This window comes from Pyxicephalus adspersus, chromosome 3 (genome assembly GCF_032062135.1).
Source record: "Pyxicephalus adspersus chromosome 3, UCB_Pads_2.0, whole genome shotgun sequence".
NCBI classification, from domain to species: Eukaryota; Metazoa; Chordata; class Amphibia; order Anura; family Pyxicephalidae; genus Pyxicephalus; species Pyxicephalus adspersus.
Window position 1 is genome coordinate 37,226,900 of NC_092860.1, and position 19,926 is coordinate 37,246,825.

The following is a 19,926-nucleotide window of genomic DNA, read 5'->3' on the forward strand; positions in this document are numbered from 1 at the left end:
TTAACCAAAAGAGCAAAAATATTTAGTGCGAGAAATTACGGGCTTAGCGGTTAGGGGGTTAATATTGTGCTTTGTATATAGAGAAATCAACTGTCAACCAAATTACATGTTAATACCTCAACCCTGATTATTGTTCACTTCACACTTGTTTACTGAAAATTTCAATTAAAAATAAACTTTTTAAAGAATGGCATAAACAATTTATACATCTTACTTTAATATGTCACTATATTTTTGAATTAATGCTGGTCATGTGAAAGTGGTTGATCATGATGACAATAATGCTTTACTTTGTACTTCTGTGATCTCCTGTTCTAAAAGACTTTTCCATTGGAGATTTCACATAATGAATATAAGAAGTGCTTTGCAATCATGTTGTCTGATCTGTATAATCACATTATAATGAGATTTTGTAAAATATATTGATTAAAGCAGAATTACTGTGGTGTGCTTCTTATATTTATTATATTCATTGACTTTTTGTTTTCCTAGACAGGATCATTTCATCAGAAGCCTTATAGCTCTTACTCTTACTGCTTGTTGTGGAATATGCTGTGCATGACATGCTGCAATATTTATTCCGAACGTTTCCCATAGACTAAATGAGTCAGACATTTAATAGAGCAGAGTAGTCAAAGGTGGGACTGGATTTAAATTGTGGTCTTGGTTCATTTTAAATAACCAAAATTATGCCAAGATGAAGGACTTGTTTTTTCTTACTGAATCTTCATTTAAGCTATTTTTTTATTTAAGGGTGACAAATATGAGGGTCAATTCACTAAGATGTAGGTGTTTTAAACAACATTTTTGCAAATCATATTAAGATTTTAAAAAATCCCTTAGTATTTGTATAGCTTTGAAATCGTATTGGTTTTCATGAACTGTATAAATAACTATTGAGGGCATTTACTTACATATTGAAATGTATGTATTGTTTTAAGCAACTATAATTCATGTCCTATTTCCTGTACTTCTTAACAGACACCTCTCATAATTATCATCAGTTAGAAGACCGATCACCAATGCAGTGGGGCTACTCCAACATCACAAGGGTTAAATGTACATTTTTTGACTATGGTCTCTATGCAAAAAGTTACATTTACCTTGTTCCCAATTTTACAGACAGCCAGGATGTTTCTCCTCAATTTTAAAAAGCTGGTTATGTGCAGATCCTTGGTGTCCTTTTTTGCAATGTAGGACGTTTGGTCCTGCATTGTAGGAGATAATAAAGTTGGTGCTTTAAGTGCCTTACAGAGGGGGTTGTTGGGGAATGGTTGCACAGAGAAGGAATATGCAAGAGTGAAGGAATAAGAGAAAGCACCATAAACAGAAGACCAAATAAAAGGGAACCCCTACTACAAGGATCATTTTCTATTTTAACGGGTATCAGGCTCTATGGAGTAATAACCCATAAGATCATCCTTGTAAATTATCCTAAAGCTTTGACAGGTAAAAGTGTGTAGTGTTAGCTAATTAATTAACCTCTAGTCCCCCGGGGATCGCAATCAGGAGGATTCCCAGGGCTGAATGCAGCTCTGGGAATCCTCCTGTTTTAATTTCCTCTTCTGATGATTCTGAGAAATTGTCTCGCCGAAATTTCACGGAACCATTGGAGGTTCGAGAAACTTTTCGCAAGAATGCCAGAGGCATTCTCGCTTATCCCTATTTAAAACATGCAAATTGTGCATACAACAGTGAGTTGCTCAATCTTTACTATGTAACTATTTATGTAAAATTATATTGCTGAATTAAAGAAATCTGGGACAACAGACTATGCATATTTATATTGTAAAAAAACATTTCCAATGGTGATGCCCTCTATCTAAAGTGACAGATTATTAACTGTGTACTGTAAACCCAAATTTGGGCAAAATATCAGAATAAATCCAGAAAATGTCTTAAAACAGAATACCACTTTTTGAAATGGTAAAAATGTAGAGGTTTCTACTTATCCTAAAATCAAAAGGTTATGTTACATAGTTACATAGGTTGAAAACAAATCTATTGAGTTCAACCACTAGGGTAATAAAGAGGGTATCATAATGTAAAAATGGGCATATATATTTAGAGATAACTGGTATTTCTTCTGCTTATTACCCTGGATGTTTAGGAAACCAGTGATGAACTATTACCTGTGTAAGGATGTTCCTATACAGTGCATTCCCAGATTTGTAACATGTTAAATCTATACAAACAAAAATTTGGGTAACTTAGCATTGCATTTGGGTGTATTTGAATGCAATAGCAAGTCTAGTTGAGAAGGGTTCTCCAAACTAGGTATCTGTATGGCTCTATTTTGGCCTACTGGGTTGCCAATGATCCTCCATGGCGGGTCACTAAACGACCGAGTGGGGATAACTGCTGTCATTTTCCTTGAAGAAGGACACAGCAGGGTGCTTCCTGCTTATCCACCCTTCTCCCCCCCATAGAACTGAACATTGCTGAGTGTACAGAACTTGTTCATTCTACTGGAAACAATCACAAAAGATTGCTTCCAGCAATCTAGACACTGAGATCCTCTTTAATAGGAGAGGAGGGTAAATAAATGGCAATACTTTGGCTTATCTTCCTCTATTATTACAGTTTATAGACACACTTCTAGATGAAATTTAGATGAAGGAATATTATCATTAATATATATATAATCTTGACTATCCTTGGCCACAGGATTACGTTTTCAATTCCAAATGCATATGCAAAGAATATGAAATAAGTATATTATTGATAAACACTATAAATTAACCTTCTTATATAGAGTTATTACAGAAGAATATATATTTTAACAATACAATTACTTCTGTATATGAATAGATTTTTCCATGAGTATTTTCAGTATACATTTCAGCTTCCATGAAGCATTGGGAGAACGACTGGAACAATTTGTAAGTCAAAGAACTGCCAGAATGTTTTCCTCACATTACACTAAAGGTATTGAAACTTCTAAAGCTTTAATCTTCTGCTTAAGTTACTGGAACTCAATCTTTATAGTCCGTGTAATGAATGTAAATTATGTCAAAGCATGTGCCAAGAATCAGCCGTGTAATATTTTGGAGCATAGGTTTTGAATTCATTGAATAGTGTCTACCTGTCTGTCTGTTGTTCTGTCCATTCGTCATGTTTATGTTCATCTATTATATTTATCTTTTATCTATCAATATATTTTGGTCAGTTATGACAGAATGTTTGCAAGCGGTGATGTTTGTTGCTTGTTTTCTGATCTATATCATTACATGACAGCATAGGTTTCATTGATGGAAAAACAGATCCACATAATTCTATCTCAAATAAAATGTAATAAGTTTGTCATAAAATATGTCCCCTGTTCTTTGGATGTTTTACAAAACAAACCATTTTACTCCTTCTTGGTCTACTTTTATTTACATGAAACACCCATTAAAAGCAAAGAAAAGAAAAAAATGACTCTGGGCTAATTAAAAAGCATTATTTTGTTAAGAATAAGGAGCTGATGAAATGGTAAATATACCCAGTTAATTAGAACATTTTCAATTAATTAAAGCTGAAGTTTAATCTGCTTATATTTTGCATTCCCTGATTTAATAGGTATGTGTCAGTTTGGAGGAATGGACATTGGCAGAATGTATTTGCATGCAGATTGCCATGGGTAATGCCTGGGTATGCCATGGGTATGACTGAAAGAACTGAAATGAAATAGTTTCAGTCACTCCTATACTTGTTCACGCTGCTTGGAACACACAAAAATAATAAAGTCCCCTGCTTTATCATACAATCCCAGGGCTCTATTTATAAAACAGGAAATCTGACATTCCCTCAAATATTCCCAAGTCGGAATCTTCCAGGTCCATGTGGTTCCAAGGCAGTAATTGATTCCCACCAGGGGAATGTTTGAGGGAATGTCAGATTCCCAGTTTTATAGACAGAGCTCACAATAGCCAACTGTATTGAAAATTGCAAACTTTCATTTGAAAAGGTCATTTCATGAGAATAGTAACCTACTATCAAAGCTAAAAATACATATGTATGCCTCATAATACAATAATATTTTAAAATAAACCTTTTCTAAATAAATCTGAATAAAGTGCTTTATTGAGTGAGGTTTATTTTTTATCTCAAAGTACAAAATGTGCCCTGATTGTTAATGGATAGGAAAACTAATTACAGGCAATATGCAACCCTTGCTTTTTCTCTTTTCCCTGTTTACCTTATTTATTGCTAATGCTAATTGTTCATTGAAAATATGTCTCTTTTTATAGTTCCCTGTTACTTACTGAAAAAAAAGTAGTGCAGACCTCTTGTACTTTAACACTGCTCTAATCCAAACATAATGGCAGCTATGGGAATAGCCATCAATTATCAAAGATCAATCATTTTCTGAGCCATATGGACAAGTTTGTAAGTTACTTTAATTTACAAAGGGCAATGCAAGTAATTTGTTTATATTGGACTGATGTGTACTGAATACATTCAAGGTCTTGGTTTAGGGTGTATATACAGATTGTGCATGGAGATATATACAATATAATATACATATATTATATATATATTATATTATATACATATAATTGTTATTATAATTATCTGACATATTGACAGCATTTTACAAATTCCATAGACTAGTGTGAGCAATAGACTATTGGAATGATGCGTGCCATGCACATTACAAGCAAAGATGTAATCATTTATAGAAGTACATTATAGAGTTCATGGTACATTATTTAAAAATGAAGTGCACTTTTACAGCACCCCAGCTCCTATAATATATCAAGGCAAATAAAGGAAGTGTGCAAACATATCTTTTTTTCCCCCTTTCTCCTGTAGTCCTTTGAGAGCTATACTGAAATCATCAACTGTCCTGTTCTATTTCCTGTCATCATCTGCAGATACTGGACTCTCTGTTCTCATATGAAAGAAGACATTCTTAGGATTAGATATGACATTACAGCATGACTTTCCCGTATCTAGCTTCTTGTGTATGACAGAGAACATAATTATTACATTAATTCATATACATGAATATTATAATTATTGAATAATGCTGAATGATGCTTTTCCCCATTTTTCATGCTACATTTGAATGTGTTCAGATATTGAGGATATGTGCTGTACAGAATTTTTTATATTATTATTTTAATGACAGAAGTGAATAAATCAGAAAAGAAAAGGAACTTGATAAGTTAGGTGTAATGTATATTTATTCTTCATACCAGTTTTATAATTAGGCTTGCAGAAACCTTTTAATTTTGGGTGCAGTCACCCTTGAAATATAATATGATATTCATAAGCCTCTTGTTTTACAATCCTTTATAGAAACATAGATAGTGCTTATAGTTTGGTTAGCAACAATTTATCGGCGAAATCAGAGAAATCTGAGAAATTGGCTTACTTTTTGGGACCAATCATTGTTGACTCTGCAGCTCATCTGTATAACATCCCACAAACATGCAGCAATTTATTTATTCCTGGCACCCAGGTATGTGCAGCTCAGTGTATATTTACCAAAAGATTGCAAACAGGCAGGTACACTTGTCTTTCTGCAAAAGGCACATGCTATAAAGCAGTGGTCACCAGTTGTTAGTCCGCAAGAAAACTTTGGTGGTCCGCGGCCCTGGCCAGTGTGCCCCCCAGCGGAGTCAGGAGAAGGACTGGCCATGTCCATGCCACAGACCATGTCCCCCGTATGGACACAACTTGCCCTATCTAAGGCTCAGACCTGCGATGGGAGAGGAGGTGGGTTCTGGCATCATGTAGTCACTATGGGAAAATGTCTTCCCCTTTGAGTGATAGACAGCTCCCTGCGCATGCACCGTCTGGATTCCGTGCATTTAGTGGTCCGTAGGTCCGAAATGGTTGGTGACCACAGCTATAAAGAATTGCCTATTTGCTGCACTTTTCTGTTAATAAACTTTAAATCTGCTCTCTGTTTTATCGACCAATTACTGCCAAAAAAAGTGAACAAATCACTAATCTGCACCATATTGTTATATTGTATTATGTGTAGAGTTTCAAGAGTTTCAGACTTGATAATAAGTCAAAAAGCTTATTTTAAACAAACACATACATGGCAAGCCTAGCAAAAAGGACCAGTAATATGGGGCTTACTTACGTATTGTCGGATGTTCCTAGCAGTTACAGGATCTAAAATAAAACAAACATAATAATTTTATTAAACAATAAATGTAAATTGGTTTAAGAGTCAATGCACAATTTATCTGGAAAACAGAGGGGGAAAAAAAGCATAATATCATCTAAATGTACTAAGCAAAAAGACTCAATCACCAGGTTAAATTGCATATATTTTCACCCTTCTGTTTAATATAAATTCAGTGTTGCTATGCTTGGTGTTTCAGTGTATTATTCTTTAATTATTTAAGTTGAATATATTTTTTCTCATTATGTACTTCTTGAATACTTTTCTGGTATATTAAACAGCTATTTTATTCCAGTTGTATAAGCACCTCTTTTCCTGCCACATCTTCTATACAGCTCCACAAATTAATTTTCCAATGTGAACTACAGTGAAACCTTAAGCAGGACATGGAAAGTGCTTGTCGCTTGAAAGTGAACTCATTTTCAGCATAACAGGTTTTGGGAGCCCCCTGCTGAGGAGAACAGTGTTAGATAACCGTGATATTTGTTGATAGACGTCATGCCAGTCCAGCTGTCAGGAACACAGCTGTTGTGTTTCCTTCTGAGTGATCAGTACTGCCAGTGCCCTCCAGCTACTGTGTTTTGCGATAAGGTCCAGTGGAGAGTTGCAAAGGAACTGAACACTTGGCTTCTAATAGTAAACGCAAAACAAAGATTTCAGGACAGAATTGCATTTTCATCATTGCCCCATGTTGTACATTGAAATGGGCTGGATTGGTTCTAGTACACTGGCTGAAAGGAAATCACAATGGAACTGTTCCTCCTGGTGACTGCTAACCTAGAATTTTCATTTTATTGGAGAAATGCATGTCGTGCAGACATTCCCTTGCATAATTTATCAGAGCACAGGAAAAAAAAGAGAGAAGGAATAAGCGGCTCAAAGCAATGCTTCAACTCATTTTTGAGAAAAGCATGTTTATTAAAAAATGCAGAGGATGCAAATTCCTTCTGCTCTGGTTCTGTGCACATTACAGCTGAAAATGTGATCATCAGGTTGATTACTGCCAAACAAAACATAAGGATGATATAAATGTTTTCAAACATCTTCATTTAAGTGTTCAATGAGAGGTTTTAATGCTGAACTGTAATTTAAAATAGGAATAAAGAGTAAGCATGGGACAAATATAGTATTTTATGTTTTTTTTGCTACTGTCAATATTAATAGTCGAACATTATTGGGGGTGGGAGCATTTGGAGCGCTAGGTCCCAGGCCTACCCATTTAGATTTTTGGGAATTACAATTAAAGATGATAATAGATATTAGGTGACTTTTTTAAGACTGATGTCTATAAGACCTATTTCAGACTTGCCGTCAGCTGTAGTGTTGTAACACATTCTCATTTGAGCTCCCAAATTCTCCTTTTCATGCTCTTAAAATCCCAACTTTTTGAAATAATGAAAAAAAACATTTATGGTTCTTTAAGGATAAGGCAAATTTGTGCTGAAAAACATTATATGAAGGGTATTCAACTATTTTGTATATTTACTCCCAACTGCTCCTGTCCAACTGTATGGAAGCGGTTGGAAATGTACACACATTTTCATGAGGTTGGGGTTAGTTGTGGTGCAGTTCCTGTAAGTGGTTGCTTTTTTATCTTCTGGAGGAAGAACCTTATTGCAACCTTAAACACAAGGGAAACACATGCAAACATGTTAACCTATGGTGCAGTTTGTTGATCCTGTGTGCATAGCAGCGGTTTGCTACGTGTTTGGGAGCCGCTTAGTATGAAATCGGTTTGAATGAAGCGTTACACACCTGCAGATACCTCCAGCTTATATACTGCCCAGCAATGGTAACTGGCATCACCATTCCCTTCTATGGTACATTGTCTGGTTAAAAATGAATTTTGAATCATTAATTATATTGTATAAAGAAAGTCCTTAGATATAGTAACAGTATTCATTTTGTTTTTTGTTTTTTTTGTTTTTTTGCTGGCTTTTTTCTCTTTATATTTACTGTTTAATCCTGTGAACAATACAAGTTATTGGGAGTCAATTATTGGGACTCCCAATAATGAAAAAGTCAGTTTTTAGGACTCCAAATAACTAATAGAATCATGTTTGATATGTAAAGCACATTTGTAACCACTTACCTAGATGTTAAAGTGGCTTAACACTCTAACATTTATTGTAATCTTTTGATAATTATTAAATATATCTGCCAGAAACAAAACCCCTCCTTTGTTAACTCTTTCCTTTCTTTCAATACATTTTTGGGGTAGGCAGAACCTTGTACTTTTAGATAACCACGCACCTTTCCCATTCTTATGACATCAACACGTCTACCTTATACAATTTAACCCATGCAAACTAATCAGAATTTACTCTTCTGATGTCAGACTCATACAAAAGTTGTTCTATATGAGTTATTCAATTTATTTATGACAATTTTTAATATTCATAAGCAAACTGTCATTGTTAATTCTTCTGAAGTCAGACCACTATAGAGGGGTTCCTGGCTTCTATTGGCTCCATTTATGAAGACCAAATATTCTCTGGATTCTCTGGAGGTAAATCAGTCACTGGTATTAAAAACACATAGACCTGGAAGATTCTCCACTAGACAATGTTTAGTGAATATCAAATTCACTGCATTATAAACTGACTCCTATGAATTACTATACTTACAAATTAGCAACAAAGGAAAATAACTATTGAATATGACTTAAAGATCTGTTCTTGTTTTTGAATATAGAAAAACATAAAGCATTCAGATGTAAAAGCATGTTAAAAGAAAATCAGAACTTACTGGCCAGTGATAATATTCCCAACTGGGTTTCCTGTTGCTTTTCATTTAAAAATACTGCCTGATGACACTTTTCATATTAGTGGTTCAAACTGTGATTTATGATAAATGTGGCTTTGTGACAAGATAGGACTTCCCATATGTATGCCTAAATAATGAATAATGGTTTCCTCTCACTTGTGAATTACTCAGAGCCAGCATTATGCAGCGGGGATAGAACATCCAAGGCATACACATACAGTGCTAAAACTGTGACAAGAAAAATGACTCCAAACAATGCTCATACTGTTACAGAGAACAAAAGCAAAAGCCTTGTTGCTCAGCATGACGTGAAAACAATATTGTGTATGGGATCCTATTATCAGCATGGTAGCATGGTTATGTCTTGTATGTGGACACCCTTTAAAAGTGACAGTCGCCAATAACGCTGTGTGAGAATGTTGAAGAATACCACGGCTCTGATAGGAATGAGGGTATATGAGAGACAAGACTCAACCAAAGCACATGTTTCCAGAGTACAGCAGATCGAGATAAATATCATTTTATGGCAAGTGACAGCAAAGAGCTTCAAACAGGCCTACACACTGACAAATAATATATTTATGGCATGACTCACAACTGAGCAGTGACATGGACGCTCAATTTAGTCATTTAATTATTTATTGGTCACTAAAATTAGACTGTAACAAAACAATGTCACAGCTGTATAAAATCCTCTTTTTAGGCAGACAGATTGTGTTATTTTTTAACTAAATTTCAGGTACGTTATATAAGAATAAAACAAATAAAAAAGGAAAACCTGTTATGAGGTTACATTTTTTATAAATAATGAAATATATAAATAAATTATCTAAGTATTTTCAAAATCAAAGAGTTAATAATTAGGAACGCTGAAAGGATATAATACTCAAACCAGTATTAGTACATATTTTCCATATTTGCAAAATTAATTTATTCCTTCTATGTCCCCCTTAAAAGAAATAACAAAGGCAATGCTGGAAGGAGACTGGAGTGATAAAATGAACTCCATTTACCACTAAAGGATTTTTTAAAAAGCTGTTTTTCATTTCTGACAGTTGTTCATATACTTTCCAATATATTTTGTAATATTCTGCATAAACATTGAATGAAATATTTATGGAGATACAAATGTAATTGCCATTTTGCCAAAGGCTTTATAGATAAAAATATTTCACTTCAATATAAATATGAAGAACTATTAAAAATTAAATGAGGTTAAATATATGCTAAACTTTGCAGATGCAATGCTTGTGAAACGATGCAATGATGTCTAGCATAATATTGACTTTCCTAAATTAAAGTGCATTTAGAGCATAGTACACTGATATCTTTTAATTAGGGTTTCTTTACCCTAAAATGCATAACGATGGCTTGCCATACCAACATTTACAATCCAGTTTAACGAGACATGCCTTTTCCTTCAAGACAGACATATTTCCTGGTATTCTGATTGTTATATATTGTAAGAATTAAAGTGAGTGTGTGGCCAAACTATGGACATTCAAGTGTTTAAATATTGTTAAAATACTGTAAATTAGACTACTAAAAATACTTGTTGACCTATAGATATTGTGATTACATTATTTCTCAAAGTTATGAACAAAAGCAAAGAAGTTGTTCAATATGGTTGTCTCAGCAGCTCAATCCATCCTCTGCCAGAGCACCAGGTCTGCGCTTGCATTATAGATTAGAAGGCTGGAAGGCTGATAAGGGGATGTGTTAAATGGAATAAACTAAAAAGATGAGCACAATATTATTAATATTATTATTATTAATAATTTCACTTTTCTGCTGTGAATTTTGAGGCTAAATTCCTCCAGAGTACTTGTAACTACAGAGAGAGGTAACAGATTTATTCAGGATTTAGGGTTTATTTGCACTAACATAGCTTTTGATTCCTACAATATCATTTTTACAAAATATGTTTTTTTTTTTAATTCATATTATACCTATATTTTCTATGGTATCATAGAATGTGACCATAACTTACTTACACTTATCGTCCCTAAATATGATCTCATCCTAAAGTTAAATTTCTTTTTACTTGATAGAGAGGATGAACCTTCTGATGAAGGAAATGCAGGGCGTGTGCTTTATATAAACTTCTAACACACATAAAAGAGTCCCCTCATTCCTACTACAAATATTGCTAGTGATATATGTGCAAGAGATTTGAGGACATCAGCAGATGCATGATACATGGTGCATTGGTGTTCAATAAAGAATTCCTTTATATAGGTGGCCAGTGGTAGGGGTGTTCCCTAGTAGTCTGTGCAGGAAGGACACAAACTTCCAGGAGGTATACATTGTGGCTTAAGACCTGATAAAATTGAAATCCTTAAACTAGAATTGAGTAACTCAATAACCATGTTGGACATTCCTGTTAAAGAATGTATGATCCACACATGTTTCAGCTCCTAAAGATGAACTATCCTTAAACAAAAAATTAAACTTACCCTTACTTCCGCAGAGTCCCCAATCCCTCTGGAACTTTCCTTGATTAGGTCCTGCACCTCCCTGAAATTCTCCTTTGTCCCGACAAAGACAAAGACCTGGGGATCTCCATCTTCATCAATTTTTTTCTTCCTCTGGCTACGTAACCCAATCTCGCTTGCGTGAGATCAGCATTTTTCCTGATTGCAGGAAAAAGCCTGTTTTGCTCATGTCTGATCAGCCAGAAGCCTCCTGGGCTTTACTGTTTGCCACAGCAGTAAAGACAGAAGGGGAGGGGCTTTGTCCCCTTTTTTTAAGAAAAGGAGTATTAAAAAAAACAAACAAAAGAAAATAATTTTTATTTTCGATAAAAGGGTGATAGGCCTGCTTTAAATGCAATAACATATCAGTATTTATTTATTATTGACATAATTTGTCATGTCAGTAATAATAATAATAACAATATTATAAATATTAATAATAGTAGATTGTATTTATAAAGCATCAACACATTACACAGCACTGTACATTAAATAGGGGTTGCAAGTTACAGACAGATATAAACAATGACACGGGAGGAGGGGAGGACCCCGCCTAAAAGAACTTAGAATCTAAGAGGTTGAGAAAGTTACCCAATCAACTACAGTTGAATTATAAATTAGACACTTCTAATTCTGTTTGTACTTATCCCAATGAATAACATGATATTTTAGAAGAATAAAGTCTAAGCCTAGTCATACAATGCACCTAGGGCCTACAAACACCAAGATCTGGTTTACTTCAACCATTTATTGTATCCACTTTATTTTAACATTTTCATTTTACTCACAAATCTAGGTATTGAATGACCAAAGTTTACATAAATATCTTTAAGATACTTGAACACCATGCTGAGGCACTAACAGCTATAGGTTTGTAACTTACCCAAAAACTTCACCCAGCATTTACATGAAAGTGTTTCATTCCTTTTTCACAGGGAATATCTTTTCCTTTGCTCTTTTGACTTCCTGTCCTGGAACAAAACCCTCCTCCTGTGTATTTCAGTACTTTTATATTGTACAGCTATTGTAAAACACAGCTAGATGCCTCCCCGAATGTTTATGAAGTTAGGAATTCAAAGGAAAATGACTTTCTTTCAAATAGTGCAAAGAGCTCAGACAATTATCCTATGCACGGTTGCTAAAAGGTGTTATGCATACGTCTTGCTGATGTTCTGATTTCAGCTAAAGTTTTCTTACAATTCATTATCTAAAGCTGTGATGGTTTACGAGTATAAAAAAAAAGGAGAATCAACATCGTGAAACGAAGAGCCTGATCTGAAATAAATTATCTCCCCTGCTGGAGTCCCTTTACGGAAAGGTTATCCTCAGTTCATGCATAGTTACACCTTAGGAATGGACACAAATAGAAGGTTTGGTCTTAAAAAAGCTCCTCTCACACTGTGCATATATAAAAACAGATTCTTGAAGTCTGGACTCTAAGTTTCCATCTCAGCAGGTATTAAAGTTTGAACAGTAGAAATATATCAGCGGATTCAACCTAAAAGTGAAAGGTTTCTATTTGTGTAGGTTGTAGGTGATATACATTTATATATATTTATATATATATATATATTGGGGGGCTAATAGGCTTTCTTTTGAATACAAAATATTATGGTTATATATTATGGTCTGCTACATGAAATAAATTATATTAGCTACCTTGAGTCAATAGAACCCATCTACTTTTTAGAGTTAAAAACAATAATTCCACCAATAAAACATTATTTTTCTAAGAAATACTTATCTGAATGTTAAATTGATGGCTTCACTTGTGCAATTAGTGCATAGTGCCATTATTTCTTTTCTATAGTAATCTCCAGTAGGTATGTTCTTTTTATTTTAGTATGTTATTTTCTGATATTTTGCACAGTTTTATGTATTAGTCATATGTAAATATGTAAATTATGACAATATGAATAAATTGGAAACTACTGTATACTCAAAAGCAAAACAAGGTGGAGCACAAAGAATACTGTCAAAGTATACCAACAATATAATTGATTATATTGTTAAAGAGTATAAATATAAAATGTATATGCTGGCCCAGTTTGTAATCATACACTTCACTGTTTATATTGAACCTGTGTATTACAAATGCATGTGTCTGGTGTATGTGTCCATAAACAAAGATGTAAACAGTCTTTGCAATAATAAGAACATTTGATCCAAGATCAATATATAGTCATATTAAATACGCAGCAAACCTTTTAAAAAATAATAATTTACAATTATATTTTTGTTAAGTTTTTACAAAAAGAAAGGTAGACATGTAGAGAAATAACAGTGCTTAGGTGTCAAACAGTGTAGCAATTGCACAATATGCAAAGAAATAAAACACAAAGTTATGTAACAAACAATAAGTTGTAACAGAACAGTAGAATTGTCACAAAACTATGGATACATGGATCCCATTAGATATGGTCATCATATAACAATCACAGAGGCCAAAGGACCACCAGAAAACACAAGACACCAACAACATAAAAACAGGGGGAATGGAAAAAAGGATGTGGGGTCGGGTCGCACAGTTGGCTAGGTTACACCTCTTGGAATTGTACACCAAATCATACACCTGTTGTCATATAGACCAGGTGTGTCAAACTCAAATACATTGTGGGCTAAAATTAAAAACTTAGACAAAGTCACTGGCCAAACTTGAAACTGAAATAGCACCGCTACTACAATTCCCTTTGTCAAGAAAACAGTCCAATGCGGGGCTTAATGTTATGAGTGGCTTGTACTCCCTTTTCACTGAAATAGCGCAGCTACTACAATTCCCTGCGTCTATAAAACAGTCCAATGTGGGGCCACGCATAGACAGAGAGGCCGCTGGTCTATAGACATCAGTGATGCCGCTACAATTCCGGGCATTACTTTTGTTTATAAAACAGTCCAATGCGGGGCCACGCATAGACAGAGAGGCCGCTGGTTTTTATGAAGCAGAAACAAAATTGCCCACTGGAAAAGAAGAGGAGGAAATGGACCCTGTGTGCTATAACCAAACAGAGAACATCTAAAAAATTTATACTACAAAAAGTAAAATGAGCAGGTGCTTTGTGGGCGATTGGGGGTTGGTTAATCCAGAGTACTAGAAAGTTTAAAGCATAAAATAACATTAATATTATTATTAGTTATATTTATATAAGATTAAGAGTTATAGGAGTTATATTTAACATGAAAATTATCACATTGTATATTTATTCTTTCATATACCTTAAGTTCTTTTGTTATATTTATACCATAACTTTCTACTTTTTAAAGATGCCAAGTTGTAGGGGAACATCTATGCGTTACCTATATCCCATGACCATTATATCGGCTTCTGTACTTTCTGAACTACATTTTCTGCATTATTTCTTTGTCAGCATGACATTCATTAGGTTTTGTTTTAAAGTTTACACTGCTCATTGACTACACAACAACTGTGATGCCTTCTCCTAGTTAGGATGTCATCACTGTCTCCAGCCCTGAATGCAAGCACGGAGTGCAAGGTCACCAAGTCTGAATGCATTTTGTTTGGTCTTTAATTATGAAAGGTACATCTAACAGAGCAGTGTTTCCCAACCTTTTTAACCTGGGCGAACTCTTGAAATAACTTTCAGATCTATAGGGAACACCTGCTATTATTACTATATCCACAGCGCACGGTATATTAGAGTGGTGGTCAGTGGAAAGAATGTCGCTTACGTTGCTGGTTATTAGAAAGAATATCACCCTTACAGATAGCCAAATAGATCATTGGTGTCAGTTAATCTTATCTGAGAAGTAAAAATTGCTCATGGCTTAAGAAAGGATGTAGGATGTGAAAGAAAAAATACTATTCCATCATGTCCTATGTCTATTGCTATTGGGCACCGGTTCATTAAATGTCCATTTTTTGACAGCTTAAAAAAAAATGCTTCTTGTTGAAGTGTTATGGGTAAGGAACCAACATACTGCCGTCCAGAAATGGTAACACAAACTTGGTGTGTTGGGTTGGTAACATTTGAGGGGGACCATTTTTTAACAATTAACAACAGTTAACTTAAGTTACCATTATAGCAACTAGTGGTTTATTTCTGAACAATATTACTTTGGTACATAATTCAGATAAAACACAGTTCATTTGTGTTTTTATTACTGCTTCTCCTAAATAAAATAAAAACTGTAATGTTTGCTCCTTATTCCAGACCCCAAAAACATGCTACCCTAGATCATAAAGGGTGATAACTTCTATGCAACTACAACATTAAACTGGAGATACATTATAAGCAAGTGCTTTATTAAACAAAACTTTGGAACTCAGCAAACAGAACAGAACTAAAGCATTTCAACACTTCCCAGCAAGTCATACATTTCTATCAAACCAATTGCAATGTTCCTTAATTTTCTTTTAATGAAGAATATGTGATTTCAAATAATGACTGTATTATTATAATTTGTTTCCTGTATTGCATTCCTATTACGCAAAATTGGAAACAATCTATTTTTTAAGAAAAATGAAAGGAATAAAATACTAATAAGCATAAACCCCTAGGTAAAAAAGGAAAAATCCAATGTTATCACAACTAGTTTATATAACCATTCACTTTTTATCTTCTGAAGCAAGAAACATTTATTAACATAGAGCCATTTAAAATCGTGCCTTTTGGCTACAATTCAAAATTCTCTTCAATGCAGGATGCTTTTTTGATCTTAGAGGATTTACCAATGCAATCTCAATTATGGTAATAATAATAATGATAATAATAATGATAATTACTATGTATACTACCTGGCAACGTGGTTTTATATCCTAATATAAAAGCAAAGAATAGTTATCTTTAGCTCATTATGTATAGCCATAGCACAAGATAATGAACACATTTTAAAAAGATGATTCACGTGAAGATGTGCTAGCCAGATTTACACAAAAAATCTTTTAAATGGCAGCAATACAAATACAATAACCTCTCTGTAATCTACCTGTGATACTCCCTGTAAATTACATCTGTCAAATGAAATAAAATTCATGGAGTGGAATACCCATGGGATTATCACCCCCCCCCCCCCACAAATATTTTTTAAACCCTAAATACCCTATTATTCTCCTAAATTCCTACTTAAATCATGCACAAGTTTCTTTCTTTTTTCAGTGGTAGGGTCATTCGTTTGGTGTCCACATTGCTGTCTAGTGACACTGACATCTATAATATGAAATAGGGGGTCCTCAAAGATTCTGAAGACATTGGCGGTGGCATGATGACATTAAAAAGAGCAATGATGACAAGACCGATTGCCATTGGGTTAAGAGGAGAAGAGGCACCACGAAGGACACATATGGGTCAGTAAGGTATGTAGAGAGAAGGCTTTAGTGAGATTTTAACATAAGATGGGGATATAATGAAGCAATGGGATAAAAAGGGCATTTAAGTTGCCAAAATCACCAATTACTTTTTCATTTCCATTTCAATATACAATATTTCACCCAAACAGCAGCTCACAGAGTACTAAGGCCACAGTGTTAACTTTATTTCTATGGTCAATTGGCTTAGTACAGCTAAAGTAGGAAACTGTTGTTGGAGGTGCAAATCAAGGCTTAGGTAAAAAGATTTAGCTATTGCTAATAAAGGGTCAGACCACCAAAAACTGAAATTGCTGGGGAGTTAAACCACCTAACAGTTATATCTCAGAAAAAAAAATGAATAAATACTATTTAATAGCATCTAGTTAGATAAACACATATGCATAGCAAAGAGTAATGCAGTCTCGAGACATCAGGCTACTTATGACACTGAAAGCCAATAAACAATTATTGTTTCTACACTGGTTCCCCACACCAGGACAGTGTTTGCAAACTGATCGCAGCCAAAGCACTGAATTCACTTCTGTATCCAGAACTGTGTATAGCCAGCGTTACAGCAGCTGTTCTAAAAACCAATAATAATAAAATAAAATGAAATAAAAATGTCTCATCTACAGTCCAGATGGCAAACTATTTCCTACTACGATTATTGCTAGGATCCCAGCTAATAATACACTTGCTTGTAGGGCCATTGAAGATGACTGAACTATCATATTGTAAAACAATTGAAGGAGACTGAACAATCATATGGTAAAGAATCTCAAGGTCAAGTTATATGGAATCCACCATGATGTATGAAAAATACCCAATGCCATTGCTGCCCTTTCTGTGTCTTCAGACTGACAATTTCCTTTATTATCTTTATTTAATAAAACACCATTTGAAGTATGTCTTCTACTTTTATACCTGAGGCATGCTGTATCTGATTTAAGCTCGGAGTTGACCTCACTCCTGCCACATTCACTCACCATGACTCCAAGCCAGCAATGAAATTTCAACCAATTGTAGTTTTCACTCAATTTATTACTTATGGTTTCAGTCTGTCTTCACCCAGTCTGGGAATATGAACCTAGCTATAGCACATTGAATTATTTATTTAAATGTGCTTACATAGATATAGATATACATTTTAAATTATAATATTGAGAATGCTGAAAACTGTATTTTCTCAAAACGTAATTACTCAGGCTACCAAATTAATACATTTTTGGTAATAATTGAAGTGGATTAATTTGTGTTCTTGATTGCAATTTTATACTGGCCATTATGACACATAATATTTTGGCCATTAAAAATGATAAAAATCTATTAAAGCAAATCTTAAGCCTTAATCTTTTTTAAGTTTTGTTAAAGTGGTGGAGGATTAGAACGGTTGGATTTAATTGATGTGCCCAATTAGGGAGTGTTGGTGTTTTTGTTTGCCCTTGAGATCACTTTTGCCAAGACTAAGAGTGAGAAATCCCAAATTGTTAGTTTTCACAATGGGGGCACGTGTTTCAGGGGCTCAAAATTAAATATCTTATAATCCAGCCAGGTCGTGAGTGCAATTCTATTGCCACAATGATGACAATAAGCCTTCCCTATTTTATCCATTTTGGATAGATTGAGATATACTTTAACTAGCAGTAATAAAAATGGTCTTGAAATCTTCTGTTATTGAAGGGACATATTTGACTGCAATGGTTTTGTTAAAAGTGCATGAACTTCCTCAATAATGTTGATTTGCGGGGTTAAGTACCTGGGTCTGTTTTACCTATCTGCATGACATGATCCTATTTCCTGGGATTCCTGTATGAGCTCAAGTTTCCACCCAGAATCCAAAAAACTTTGCATGAGTTTATCATTTCCCCACTAAAGTGGCCATTATTTGCATATCTCATGACTACAAATTGGGACTGTAGGTTCCTTTGAGGGGAGACACTGATGTCAGTGTCCACTTTACTATAATATAATGGTACTATACAGATATATCTCACATGTTAATATGGGACAATGGTTCTTATTTCTAACACTTTATTAATGCATCCCTTATTAGTAATTTGTAAATATTCCATCAGCCATTGCACAGAATAAAACATGACATAACATTCAGGAAATCACATGAGTACAATTTGTATTGAGTGCAAAGTTTAGTTTAAAAGGCAATACAGACAAAAAGGAATAATAAAGATAATGCAATATTTCATTGTTATTGTACAAAAAAATACAACCAAAAGTTCTGAGAAAGATGAAGAGTGGTTGTGTTATCTCTCTTAGGATATGGTAGAATGTCAGCTGTAGCTAAGCTCTTCTCTGCCAGCATTTAGAAGTTGTGCGGTACCATTAGTAATAATTAGCAATGCTGTGGATCAGGCAGTGAAAAGCATTCTGGGTGACACTTTTTGACTATGAAGGCAGAACAATTTAATTATTTCAAGATTCTCGAATAACAAGAACACCATGAATGGGGAACTTTTATCTGGTTACCATGTCCTTTTTTTTTTTACTAAAAAGAACATACACATACATTTTTATGAAATTGAATTTATCATGGACTAGTTCATTTTTGCTGGCCAGTGCTGTGGGATTGTCAGGATGTGTTCTTGCTGGCAAGTTTCCATGTAACTACTCCATAAATCATATTTTGGTATGTAGGTCATTTACTAGTGAGAATAATGGATTTTAAAGGAAGACTAAAATCCAAACTCTGTTCCACCAGGGATCAGGATGATTAATAACGTATGCTTTCAGAAATAATTTAAGAATTAGGAAAAAAATATGAAAAATGCATTTGTTTCAATAGATAAATGTCAGCTAAAAGACCATTATGAAGTTAACCGTTTGCCGAACATCTTGTATAGATGAAGAAATATATGCATCGTCACAGGAAAGATAATGGGGAAGAAATTTCATTTGTAATTTTAATTGCTTATGCATGTGACCTTAGTCCGTAAGGAACTGTCTATTCTTTACTTACATCCAAGGCTTTTAGTTTTATATATGTAGGAAAACATTGAGCGCTCCATCTAGTGGATAGGACTAAGAAAGACTAAAGCTGAACTCCAGCAAGTTATAAAAAATAATCTCAATAAATGAAGTTATATTTTTATTTTAATACCAATTTTTAAAAAAAAAAATTGCAAGTAGTATAAATAAATCAGCAAACACAATACAGATATTAATAATAGATGGGGAAGCACTAGAAGCCATTCATGTGATCCATAGTGTACTCATGCTGATCAGAAGCAGGCTGAGAG

The 19,926-nt window shown here is 34.2% G+C and overlaps 1 protein-coding gene across 34 annotated transcripts in view; it reads right to left on the reverse strand.

The window, feature by feature from the left end:
* Positions 1-19,926, reverse strand: part of PTPRD (protein tyrosine phosphatase receptor type D) — a 956,723-nt gene that overhangs the window by 420,281 nt on the left and 516,516 nt on the right. For all 34 annotated transcript variants that reach the window (XM_072404239.1, XM_072404241.1, XM_072404242.1 and 31 more), the window contains one exon: positions 6,083-6,114. The gene's annotated coding sequence lies outside the window, so the exon portion shown is untranslated. The remainder of the gene's footprint in view (positions 1-6,082; positions 6,115-19,926) is intronic.